Here is a 13,652-nt window from a genome sequence, read left to right as displayed (position 1 = left end):
TTCTTTATTTATTAGTTCTTTCTTTGTATTGGCTTCTTTCTTATTCAGGCTCTCCCTACACAGAAAAAAAACATAGCCATCAGCAGCTCAAACTCAGATCCTACTATGATGGCAATGGCATAAAGATTGAGCTTTGCCCATAACCAGCATTTTTTTTTTTTTTTTGAGACGGAGTTTCGCTGTTGTTACCCAGACTGGAGTGCAATGGCACGATCTCAGCTCACTGCAACCTCCACCTCCTGGGTTCAAGGAATTCTCCTGCCTCAGCCTCCAGAGTAGCTGGGACTACAGGTGTGTACCACCATGACCAGCTAATTTTTGTATTTTTAGTAGAGACGGGGTTTTACCTTGTTGACCAGGATGGTCTCGATCTCTTGACCTCGTGATCTACCCGCCTCGGCCTCCCAAAGTGCTGGGATTATAGGCGTGAGCCACCGCGCCCGGCCTCGTAACCACCTTTAAGAAGGTCTAAGTAAGACATGAAGTGACTTGGCTATGTCCCATACACAACCTTCAGTCCTTCACTGTAACTGGCCGAACAGAATACTGTGACTAGGCCTGACTCGTGTTTCCCCATGGAGCACAGAGAGCAGGTATCCCCTTCCCTGTAACTGCATAGCCTGGATGGTACCGCTTCCACCGAATCACCATCTTAGGAACCAGACAGCATGGTGTCCACGTCACCCCAGCCACAACGACTGAACAACATTGTGTTCACCTCACTCCAACCACATGGACAGGACAGGATTCTTATGAGGAAAGGATGGTTTCTGAAACTGATGGTAGAAAAATATGTATAAATATTTATGTACCTGTATTCAGTTTTTAAAATTTTGTTTTGTATAATAAATCTTTCTTGAAAAAGAAAAACAGTATTATGCCCTTGCAGAAGTTAGAACTTGTTAGGCCCTTTCAAAATAATGTACTAATTATAATATCTCTTTCAAATTAAGCTCCTTAGTTTAAAAACTTATATCTGCTCCAAAATAATATATCACTTATATATAAAGTTATGAAATGTATCATTTATTTTCTATTTTAAACTATGACTGAAAAGCTATGTATTTGCAAATACTTAAAATTAATTATAATAAACAAACACATTTTCAAATATAAACAAAGACTTTCCCTGGAATCATTGATATATCAAGAAATCCAGATGGACAAAGTTTTATCACTTTGGAAGGATTTGAGCCTCCAGACTAGTCTAGAAGTAAGGATCCTTTAGGCAATAAGTTTCCTATTTCTACTTGCTAAGTCAATTTTTGAGAAATTTTTGGTAGGTTTTAGAGATGATTGCCTCTCCTCCCTGCCCAGCTTACTCACTCACTCTGTCTGCATTGCACTTTGTGACCTCCATGGACTTGACTTTTAATGTTATCTTTATATTAAAGTCAGGAGGTTTAGGTTGGAGGCCTTTTCCCTTTTTAATGAAATGATATGATAATGACTAAAAATTATCGTTAAGGTAATCATCATCAAGAGAACGATGAATCTTGAAATATTTAATCTTCTATAATTCCATCAGGCCATAAATGTTATTTTGCTTAATGGATGCCAATGTCAGTGTATATAGAACACAATACTTGTCTGAGACATTTCTTCTTCATTTGTGAAATTGACATAGCTGGGGTAGTTTTTGCCATGTTGTTTTTCATTACTTCATGTGGCACCCAGGCTTATATTACCATACACTCTATACCGAGAAGTCATGGTTAAGGGTCTTCTATAGTTGCTAATAAAGTTCTGTTTCAGAATTTGTGATATGTTGAACAAGTACGGTTGGGTAGAATTTCTTTTTATTCTCCAAGGGAAACAAAAGCATTGTTACAGAGGAAAATATTCTCTTAAGAAAAGAAGATGCGTTCAACTTTTGATGAATTTTCCATGAATCTAAATTGTCTTCATTATAAACCACATAATTTTAGTCTTTGACAGGTATTATTCAGCTCATATTGGTATTTTTGTGAACTAATTTTAAATTATTTTCTACCCAGAAAGGCAAAATATGTAAGTTTTTTGGTTATGCTTGTTGGATGTAAAAAAAAAAAACTGTATCTTTTTAAAACAAATATTTAGGTTGTATAGTAGTTTGAGTAGGCTTTCTATAATTAATTTGAATTCACAGGAGGTTTTTGGACTACTTAATTCTTTTGTGGGTAGGAGGAGATGGTAGAAAAGAAGTGATACCCTGAGGAGGGTAATTACCAGAGGTTTTGGGGAAGTATTTTTACCTAAGACAATCAAATATTTTTTTAATTAAGTGATAATATATGGGAATGGGACGCATATGTGTAATTTTTCTAGACATTTGATTTCTTTCAACATGATTATGCAGAGCACCTAAGAAATTGATGATCAATTTCTTCTTTGATTTATATGGTTCCTTCTTTTGAAAATTACCTCCTACTCTCATTCATATGGTTATAGGGGAGGCAGGAGAAGTTTGGCAGAGCATCTCTCTCTGCCTCTTCTCATAGTTTATTAAGCCAATGGTGTGCCTTGGACTTAGTCTGGTTGTTTAGAATCCTGTCTCAGGATTTTTGGAATGGGCAACCAAAATACTAAGTTTGTCTCTTTCTTTTTTATTATTATTTTTTAGCGTAGTCCCGCACTGTCACCCAGGCTGTAGTGCAGTGGCACGATCTCTGCTCACTGCAATCTCCACTTCCTGGTTTCAAGCAATTCTCCTGCCTCAGCCTCCCAAGTAGCTGGGACTACAGGCATGTGCCACCACACACAGCCCTCTCTCTCTCTTTTTTTTTTTTAGTCTTTTTAGTCGAGATGGGGTTTCACCATCTTGGCCAAGATGGTCTTGATCTCCTGACCTTGCAATCCATCCATTTCAGCCTCCCAAAGTGCTGGGATTACAGGCGTGACCCACTGTGCCTGGCCAGATTGTCTCTTTCTAATGGCAATTATATACTGTAATGTGTGAACTATTTTTTTTTTTTTTTTTTTTTTTGCTGATGTGAAGTGAAGGTAAAGAATAAAGCTGACATGGAGAGAAGAGCAAAATTGAAAGATGCAGAGGATGCCTGTGCATGTTAGTAACAATGTATTTAGTCATTTCTCTTACCCAGGCACATTCTAGTGTTAAGTTCTAGGAAATTTAGTGTTTTGTTATTAATGATTATTGTTGTTGGTTATAGAAAGGAAATTGAATCTATGTCACTTGCTACCAACAGTCTAGCCTAATACAATTACTGTTTCCCCAATGAGGTCTAGATATAGACTAGGTTTTATTTTGCATGACACCTATAGTTCCTATCTGTATTGGCTGCCTGAGATATTGTGGGAAGCGGGGGGGGGGGGGGGCGGGGGGAGAGAGAGAGAGAGAGAGAGAGAGAAGGTGGCATAGTTATGCAGAACAGGTTTCTCAATCTTAGCACAAGTGAATTTTGAGCCAGAAATTTTTTGTTGTGGGTGGCTGTTTTGTGCATTATAGGACGTTTAGTGGAATATTTGACCTCTGCTAGTATATGCCAATAGCACCTTCCCACCCAGTTGAGACAACTAAAAATATCTCTAGATATTACCAATTGATCAATGTCCCTGGGGAGTGCGGTGTGTGGGGTGGAGAATCACTCAACCAAGACCCAATAGTATAGAGATATTTGCAAGGAAGGGCAAAGTTGCAGAAAGTAAACAAGTTGTTTTCCAACCCCAATTTAGACCATATAAAATGTGTATCCAACTTATCAAAAGGTTATACATCTGTTTATTTGCAAGTTAGCTGCTCTTTCAGTTAAAAAGATGGTTACGTATCTACAAACAAGCTAAAGAAATGCACAGAAGAAAATGTGAGCAAATTGTTTTGTACACTTCTGTTGCTTTCATGTGCACAGTTTGATATTTGCTGTCCGAGGCTTCTGTTGGTGACGGACATTCCTATGGGCAGCCACCAACCTACAATGACTTTGACACTCTTAAAAGTGATACATCTGGAGTAGTGAGGGCCAGCATGTAGTGAAAAATTGTGGAGAATAAAACCATTGAAGAGAAAAGATGAACTGAGAAATAGATAACTCCATTTGAGTCTGGGAATCCAGCAGTAATTGGAGTCATTATTTTTTGGGTACACAAGTATATTAGTAAGGGTTTTCTAGAGGGACAGAACTAATAGGATAAATGTATATATTGAAGGGGAATTTATTAAGGAGTATTGACTCACATGATCACAAGGTGAAGTCCCACAATAGGCCAGCTGCAAGCTGAGAAGCGAGGAAGCCACAACCAATTTTTTGTTGTGGGTGGCTGTTTTGTGCATTGTACAAAATGTCAAAAGTAGGGAAGCCAATAGTGGCTCGAGATTCCCTGGAAAACCACTAGTATAAGACCAAGAGTCCAAAAGCTGAAGAACTTGGAGTCTTGGTGTTCCAGGGCAGGAAGCATCCAGCATGGGAAAATGATGAAGGCTGGACGACTCAGCAAGTCAGCTCATTCCAGCTTCTTTTTCCTGCTTCATTCTAGCCACATGGCAGCTAACTGGATGGTGCCCACCCAGATTGAGGGTCAGTCTGCTTCTCCCAGTCCACTGACTCATATGTTAATCTCCTTTGCCAACACCTTCACAGGCACACCCAGGAATAATACTTTGCATCCTTCAATCCAATCCAGGTAACACTCAATGTTAATCATCACAAGGAGGCAATGAATTTCCTTTTCTTATTTAAACTGATGTGAGTTCAATTTTCTTCATTCACAGTTGTGGTCATCACGAGTAATGCAGAAAGGTATAATAATCAGGATATCATTCTTCTATTATAAATGGTGTTTCTTTGATACATTTTGATGCTGTCGTACCAAAAAGGGAATTTATGAAAAAGAACTGAAGATGATTCAGTAAAGAGAAAAAATGTTTTATGATGTAGAAAAATGGATTTTTAAGATTGAAGTTTATACACCTAGAAGGGATAAAATATAAAACTGCTTAAATATAGTTGATTTTTTTCTATGAAAAATTTTGCCCCACAGATAGATTGTCTTAGTCCAATAGAGCAGCAGTAACACAATACCGTAAATCAGGTGGCTTATAGTCAATACAAATATATTTTTCACAGTTCTGGAGGCTGGGAAGTCCAAGGTGAAGATGCTGGCAGGCATTTGGTGAGAACTGCTTTCTCATAGACGGCACTTCTTTGCTCTGTTCTTAACATGGTACGAGAGGCAAACAGGCTTCCTTGGGCTTCCTTTATAAGAGCACTAATTCCATTCATGAGGGCTCTGCCCTCAGGAGCCAATAAACTCCCAAAGGGCCTACCTCCTAATACCACCTAATACATTGGAAACTAGGGTTTCAACATATAAATGTTAAGGGGATGCATACATACAAACATTCAAACCATTATATATACATATTACATAATGGTCTGTTATATAATATATAATTAAATATAGTTAACATATATGGTTAATATTTAATATATTAACAGTAAATATATTTGATATATTTATATAGTTAATGTATATTTAATATATTTAATATGTGCAAATATTAAATATACATTTAAAATATTCATATATACATTTAATATATAAATATGTAATAGTTTATATTATATATTAAATATAAAATATAAATTATAATAAATATACATATAATATTAAATATAAGTACATTTATAATTAAATATATTTATACACACACACACACATATATATATATATATATATATATATATGCTCTAATCACTCTCCCAGGCCATGGCCCTTGCAATGAGGAATTATCCATCGATGACTCCTGCTGTAGAGGGTTTCCTGAGAGCATTTTTTTTTTTACCGTGTGACTCACCTCCAGGTACAGAACCATAATCTAGTGACTAGGAATGGGCCCCAGACAGTTCATCTATGTGCTTAATCAGGCTGGCACAAAACAATAAAGTTTGTTAAATAGACTCTCTCTCTTTCAGGAACTTAGGATATTAATGACTGATTGAAAGCATAATTTAGAAATGGAAGTTGGCCGGGCACAGTGGCTCACACCTATAACCCCAGCACTTTGGGAGGCTGAGGCGGGTGGATCATAAGGTCAGGATTCAAGACCAGCCTGACTAACATGTTGAAACCCCATATCTACAAAAAATACAAAAATTAGCTGGGCGTGGTGGCACGCACCTGTAATCCCAGCTACTCAGGAGGCTGAGGCAGGAGAATCCCTTGAACTCGGGAGGTATAGGTTGCAGTGAGTGGAGATCACACCACTTCTCTCCAGCCTAGGCGATAGAGTGAGCTTGTATCCCTTAAAAAAAGCATGGAAGTTGAAATGGCTCACATAGAGAAGAGTTAGAAGGACCGTGATGGTAATGTACAAGATACAATTGTTTAGAAGGAAGCTGACAGTGGGGCCAGAAGAGCAGAGTAGACTAAGAGTTACACTGAGAAAAAATTTTCAGTCTAGAGAGACTGAAAGGACAACCTTCAGTTAAGAGAGAGAAACAAACAAACTGGTTTCTAAGTACAGACTTCATTCCTTATGATTTTCTAGTGTTAGTTATTCCATCTCATCTGTGCAATAATGGTCATTTTATTGTCCCTGAGCTTCAAATTCACCCTGTATTACCTGCATTGCAATAATGGATTGAACACTGAGCATTTCTGTTATGGTGAACACATGTTAAGTACTGTCAGTAGAGGACGCTGGAGAGACAGTGAGAGGACGAGGGATTCTTGTAATTCTCTACACCTGCTAGAGTCTCAGCTCATCTGCGTGACTAGAAAGGTTGCTTCCCTGACCCTCTCTACCAGAAGACTACCGTGTCCCAATTCTTATGCAAAAGACTCATCCTCACTCCCTCTGTAGACATTCACTTACGAACTGTGGCTGACATCTCATTTCCTCCTTGCCCAGCTACCGTGGACCAGCTCTGATCAGAGTGACCTAGCAAACTTCTCTGGAGGTTGCAAGTATACCTTCTCCAACAAGGTCTGAACTCCACCTTGGAATCCCCACTTCAAACTTGTTCTTCGTTGTATCCTTTCTCTGAGCCCTAGGCTAACCAGCAGAGTTCTCTTTATATCCTTATAGTTCCTTCCCTGTCATATTTAATAATTCTTTACATTAAAAAGTTCCTGTTCAAATTACTGTGATTCCTTTTTCCTGATTGAATTTAGATGGATATATTCTCTTTATAATAAATTCCATTTCTCTTGGATTAACTTGAATGAATTTCTGTTTCTTGTGATCACAAGAGCTGGCTGCAACTAGGCAGGATACAACAACTGAGTTTCCTCTGTTTGTTATTCTTGCTCTTGTCCTTTGACTCACAAAGAATTTTATAAAACTGACCTCCATGCCTACAACTGACTGCAGACGACAAAAGGCAGAACACTTAGATGTGATGATCACAAGGCTTGACATATTTGTCAATAGTACCAGGAACAGTTTTGCATACTATAATATTTAACAGCCACAGGAGAAGGGCAAACCAATATAATTAAGGTTAAGGATATGTGGAGTAATTGAATAAGAGAGGCTTAGTGTGTCCCCATTTCTATTTTAACTTGTTCAGTTTCATGAATCAATGAGCTAAAGCAAAGATATGTAAAAAGAGTAAATACCTGAACAGGATTTGCTAGAGTTTCCTTAAGTGAACTGTTAGCCATGCAGGTTAATTTATCCTTTGAGAAAGCATGTAATTTTGCTGATATACCTATCTGTTCTGGTGCTGTAAGTCAACACATGGACACAGGGAGGGGAACATCACACACTCAGGCCTGTCGGGGTTGGGGGCTAGGGGAGGGATAGTGTTAGGAGAAATGTAGATGACGGGTTGATGGGTGCAGCAAACCACCATGGCATGTGTATACCCAGGTAACAAACTTGCACATTCTGCACATGTATCTCAGAACTTAAAGTATAATAATAAAAAAAATAACAACTTGTACTCCACCTAGGGCAGAAAAGGGTACAATAGTACTGATATGGTTTGGCTATGTCCCTTCCCAAAACAAATCTTGAATTGTAGTCCCCATAATTTTACATGTCATGGGAGACACCCAGTGGGAGGTAATTGAATCATGGGGATATCTACTTCCACGCTGTTCTAGTGATCGTGAGTGAGCTCTTGCAAGATCTGGCGGTTTTATAAGACGCTTTTTCCTTAGTTTTGCTTGGTACTTCACTTTCCTGCCTCCATGTGAAGAAAGATGTGTTTGCTTCTCCTTCTGCCACGATTGTAAGTTTCCTAAGGACTTTGCAGCAAAAAAAAAAAAAAAAAAATCTTTCATTAAAAAAAAAAAAACTCAAAGTATCTTCATTGGATAGTCAACAACTGGTTTCTCTAGGATGAGTGCCTAAAAAATTCCTGCAGAATTAGATTCATAGATATTAGTCCACTGTGCCATGGAAAATGTTACCAAATGGAGAGTAGGAGTGAAGCTTTTCTCCATGTAAATGTGCTTAGTCATTAATTACATAGCTAATAGGCTAAAAATTTGCTATATAATTATTTTTTGTAAACATTGATACAAAAGTATAGAATATAGTTAGGATAAAGATTTAAGGGATATAATATGGTAATTTATGGGATTTTTAAATAAAATATTTTAAAATGATATAGCATATATCAACAAGAGAGAATTAAAAGTAGTCTGGCAATCAATAATTATGCAATAATACTGGAAAAAGCAAAGTACAATGGTTTCCAGTATAGCTGACTCTTTAATTATAGCTAAAACATCGTACAGAATTTGAAAAAATGAAGAGCGTCTCTGCTTAGAAAAGCTGATTAAACATTATAGTGTGCAATCAATATCTTATTTGCAGAACATCAAAAATTAGTACCTAAATATTAACTTCCTCAAAGAAAATTATGGCTACATCATGCCATATTAGAGAGTGACATTGAAAGGAGACATTAAAAAATGTCTGTCTGAATAATTTACTTTTTTATAGCTGAAAAGTATAAAATCAGATTAAAATAGCAAATGTTTGGGAAAAGCTTTTAAAATGCTTTAAATATATTTTGAAATAGCACTCAACTGAAGTCTATGTTTCTACTACCTGGAGTTGAAAATAGTAAAGATGGCCAGGCACAGTGGCTCACACCTGTAATCCCAGCACTTTGGTAGGCCAAGCCGGTGGATCACCTGAAGTCAGGAGTTTGAGACCAGCCTGGCCAACATGCTGAAAACCCATTTTTACTAAACATGCAAAAATTATCTGGGCATGGTGGTGCACGCCTGTAAACCCAGGTACTTGGGAGGCCGAGGCAGGAAAATGGCTTGAACTCGGGAGGTGGAGGTTGCAGTGAGCCGAGATTGTGCCATTGCACTCCAGCCTGGGTGACAAGAGTGAAATTCCATCTCAAACAAAACAAAACAAAATAATAAAGGCATGAGTGTTTTTGGTGAGGCGAGGTCAAGAACCAATTATGATACCACAGGAGTGCTTTCTCCTGAATTAAGGAAATAAATAGTATTAAACTATTTATAGAAAGCAATGAATTTCTAAAGGAAATACCCTTATTCTAAAGAACATGCTTTCATGCAATATTTTGGGGGTATTCTCCTTAAACATTTTATTTACAAGTAGAATTATCTACTTAGAGTGTAAATCAGAAGTGTTCAAATATTTTGAAGGAGTTTAATAAAACTGAAATAAAAAGATGGTCAGAAAATGCCCTTAAAATTAAATATTATAGCTTATTAGTGAAAATATTTAAATGTGAAAAAAAGATTCCAGGAAAAATATTTAATAAATAACTCAGACCCTACATAAAAGGAATTCATGAAAAGAACACAATGAAAATATATACAGAAAATTAAAGTTCTCATGTCCTTTTAAAAAGATAACTGAATGTCTGATGAATATAATTCAAGAGCTTATAGGTGACATTTGATAAAGAATTCAGCTATTCCTTGAACATGTTGAGCCAAAATTTGAAATATTTTATAGGTGAGTCCACAGGTTGTGTATTCTTACTCTTTTTAAAAAACTCTAAAATCCTCTTATCGCCATAGAATGATAAGATCAAGTATTAATTAAGAATAGAGTGCCACTCAGCTCCATGTCTTATTTCCTGGGGTGAACTTGGATAATTTTCTTAGCTCTGTGTGACTCAGTTTCTATCTGTAATAGAAGAAATTAATATTTAACCTCATATAGTCATATGAGGATTGAATAACTACATATAAAGTATTTAAAATAATATTGAACCCATAGTAACCACTCAATAATATTATAACATGATCTGGTTATTTAGTGTCTTTTCAACAGTATTTGTTTTTACATATACATAACAGTTATCGTTGAAGATTAAAATTGTTAATTTTATATATGAGCCTACTGACTGCTTCCAGAATAGTCTCATTTAAATTCTTTTTTTCTTTTTTATTCTATTTCGTTGCTCAAGAACTTACAATGATTCCCCTGTGCCTAGGCCATCAGAGGTAATGACATCTGGATTCTAAAACTCTCTGTAATTGAAACCTGTCTTACTTATTTAAGTTCCTTTCCTGTTTACCCAGCATGGTAGTCCATCTGTTTCACTTGAGATTTCCCACTCTTTCCTAACGTGCCATGTCTTTGTTCATGTATCCTGCTGGCCTAAAACAGTGTTTCTCCTTTCTAGTCTTTCAGAGACAATTCCAAAACATTTCATCAAGCTATTTTTTGTGCTTGGAGTTGCCTTCCTCTTTCTTTCTTTCCTTCCTTCTTTTCTTCTCTTCTCTTCTATTCTCTTTTCTTTTTCCTTCCTTCCTTCCTTGCTTCCTTCCTTCCTTCCTTCCTTTCCTTCCTTTCCTTCTTTTCCTTCCTTCTCTCTTTCTTTTTTTCTAGTCTCTCTCCATATCCCCTAGGCTGGAGTGAAGTGGCCAATCTCCTCCGCTCATTGCAACCCCCACCTCCTGAGTTCAAGTGATTCTCCTGCCTCAGCCTCCTGAGTAGCTTGGATTACAGGTGCGCACCACCACACCTGGCTAATTTTTGTATTTTTAGTTGAGATGGGGTTTCATCATGTTGGTCAGGCTGGTCTCGAACTCCTGACATCATCATCGGCCCATCTTGGCCTCCCAAAGTGTTAGAATTAAAGGCGTGAGCCACCATGCCCAGCCCCTCTTTATTCTTTAATCAGAAATATTTATTAAGTACCAAACCATTCCAATACTCAGGTAGGTATAGCAGAGTCAGTGGGCATGGCCCCTGACTTTGTTAACATTACAGACTTGGAGGTGAACAATGAAATAAACAACTGGACTATTATTCATCTGCCTAGATCGTTCTTCCCCAGCTTTTCACAAGGCCAGTTCCTTCTCATCGTTCAGATCTCAGCTCCAGCATCATTTTCTACAAGATGCCTTTTTTGACCATCCTTTCTAAAAGCTACCCACAGTCAATATCTATCATAATACTGTTGATTAATCTTTATAGCATTTTACTGTTACCTGAAAGTATCTTTCCAGAGATGGATTTACTAGTGAAGTGGAGAGCTGCATTGTCCTCCACCCTGCAGCATCCTTTGAAAATAGTGATGTGGTTACTGGCATTGATGCATTCTCAGCTACAAGGTGGGACCTGATTGGCATAAACTCATCATAATAATGCAACCACCTATGCCACATTAAATGGTTCAGTAGAAGGCAGTAACTGAGGCCTAAGTCCTTCCATGCAAGAGATCCTCCTAACCCTAACTGTGTAAATCAGAGATGCTCTGGAGAGTATGGTATATGCTTATGATATCTGGAATTGCTAGCCATTTTGCTGCTCCAAGAGCAATTAGCAATTACCCAGTCTCAGGTATTTCTTCATTCAGTGGATTATACTGAATGATATTCTAAAGTTGGTCTTCAGCAAACTGTGGTAATTCTTCTCTATACCTCATTTGCAGAAAGTTTCTTTTTTCTTTTAAATTATAAATCAATGTTGGATTTTGTTATTTTTGTGGGCCATTTAAAATAGCCATATACTTTTCTTTAGCCTGTTGATATGATTGTGATATGGTTTGGCTGTGTCCCCACCAAAATCTCATCTTAAATTGTAGTTCCCATAATCCCCATGTGTCATGAGATGGAACCAGTGGGAAGTAATTGAATCATGAGGACAGTTACCCCCATGCTGTTCTTGTGATAGTGAATGAGTTATCATGAGATCTGATGGTTTTATAAAGGACACTTTGGTCAGCACTTCTCTCTCTCCTGCTGCCATATGAAGCAGGAAGTGTTTGCTTCCCCTTCTGCTATGATTGTAAGTTTCCTGAGGTCTCCCGAAGCTTGTGGAACTGAGAGTCAATTAAACCTCTTTCCTTTTTAAATCACTCAGTCTCAGGTATTTCTTCATTCAATGGATTTCCCTGAATGATATTCAAATGTTTAATCGGTCTTACATATTTGGAATTAATGCCATTTGGTAATGGAGGAAAGTTCTTTCTATACGTTTAGTTAGATTGGGTTTCCTAATGTTTTTGTTGATGGTTTTTTACGTAAATTCTTTTTTGTTATCAGTTATGTAATTAGGTTCTTAAGGAATTTAGAACACCAATTTGTGAGGATAAATTCATTTCGTGCAGGTGGTCCTGGAGCTGAGGAATAGCTTTGGTTTGGGGGAAAATTTGTGAGCCCACAGCTTTATAATCAATCTTGTGTTACTCTGTAATCTCATATTTGTCTTTTTCTGTGTTGAAGATCTCACCTTCCTGGTGTCTAGGCTTCTTCTTGAAATAAACGTAGGTAAGATGTTTTGGAATTTTTACGTTACTGATATCAATTCTGGTTGAGATGGCAATGACAAATTTCTGTTGTGTTCTTTGTAAATGAACTCAATTAAGGACCAGAGGTCCAGTCACAGATAAGCCACTAGCCACCTGCTTCAGGAAAACCACTCCCTTGCCTCTGTAGCACCCAGTGAGAATAATCAGAATTGTCTCATGTGATGATGGCTTGCTGTTTTCTCAAGGGCTAACTGAAGAGTTTATTGCTGTGGCTCAACAGCTTTCAAGGCACATCTTCATTAGAACAATAATGGGACTTTGTGAAGTTTAGTTTCCTGGGAATACCAGCCTTCTTGTCACCACCAACCTTCATTTTTTTTTTCATCTTTGGATTTAGTGGCTAAGTACTTCCTCTTGTACTTGCCCTTCTGGAATACATAGCAGAAAGGAATATCTGCCAGTTCCTCAGACAAGGACAGGATTTCAGCTGCCATGAGGCTTCCCCTTCTTGGGCTTTTTAACTTTGAAGTCACCCTTTTGCACCCTGTCACTATCAGTCTTCTTGGTTTTGAGTTTCTTCTCTTTAGTATCTGGCTTATCGGCTTTTTCATAGACCATATTCCAAGATGAGAAAGTGTCTTGTAAATTCTTGGGAGATATTGGCCTGTACTGTGTTTGGCTTTGATAAAATAAATTAGAAAGTGTCCCTTCTTCTTCCAACTCTTAAATAGGTAGTGTGAAATTGGCAAAATTGGTGTTAATTCTTCTTTAAATGTTTAGTTGAATTCACCAGTAAAAACAACTGACTCTAGAGATTTCCTTTTTGTGTCCTTTTAAAATATGAATCAAATTTCTTTAATAGCGATAGGAATATTTAGAACATTTATTTCACTTTGGGCCAGTTTAGGTAGTTTGCAGCTTTTGAGGAATTCGTTACATTTAAGTTGTCAAATTTATATGCAAAATTGTCTGCTATACTTTCTCATTATTCTTTTAATGGCTATA

This window comes from Callithrix jacchus, chromosome 11 (genome assembly GCF_049354715.1).
Source record: "Callithrix jacchus isolate 240 chromosome 11, calJac240_pri, whole genome shotgun sequence".
Lineage (NCBI taxonomy): Eukaryota > Metazoa > Chordata > Mammalia > Primates > Cebidae > Callithrix > Callithrix jacchus.
The sequence above is the reverse complement of the archived record's forward strand: the minus strand, read 5'-3'. Positions refer to the sequence as shown.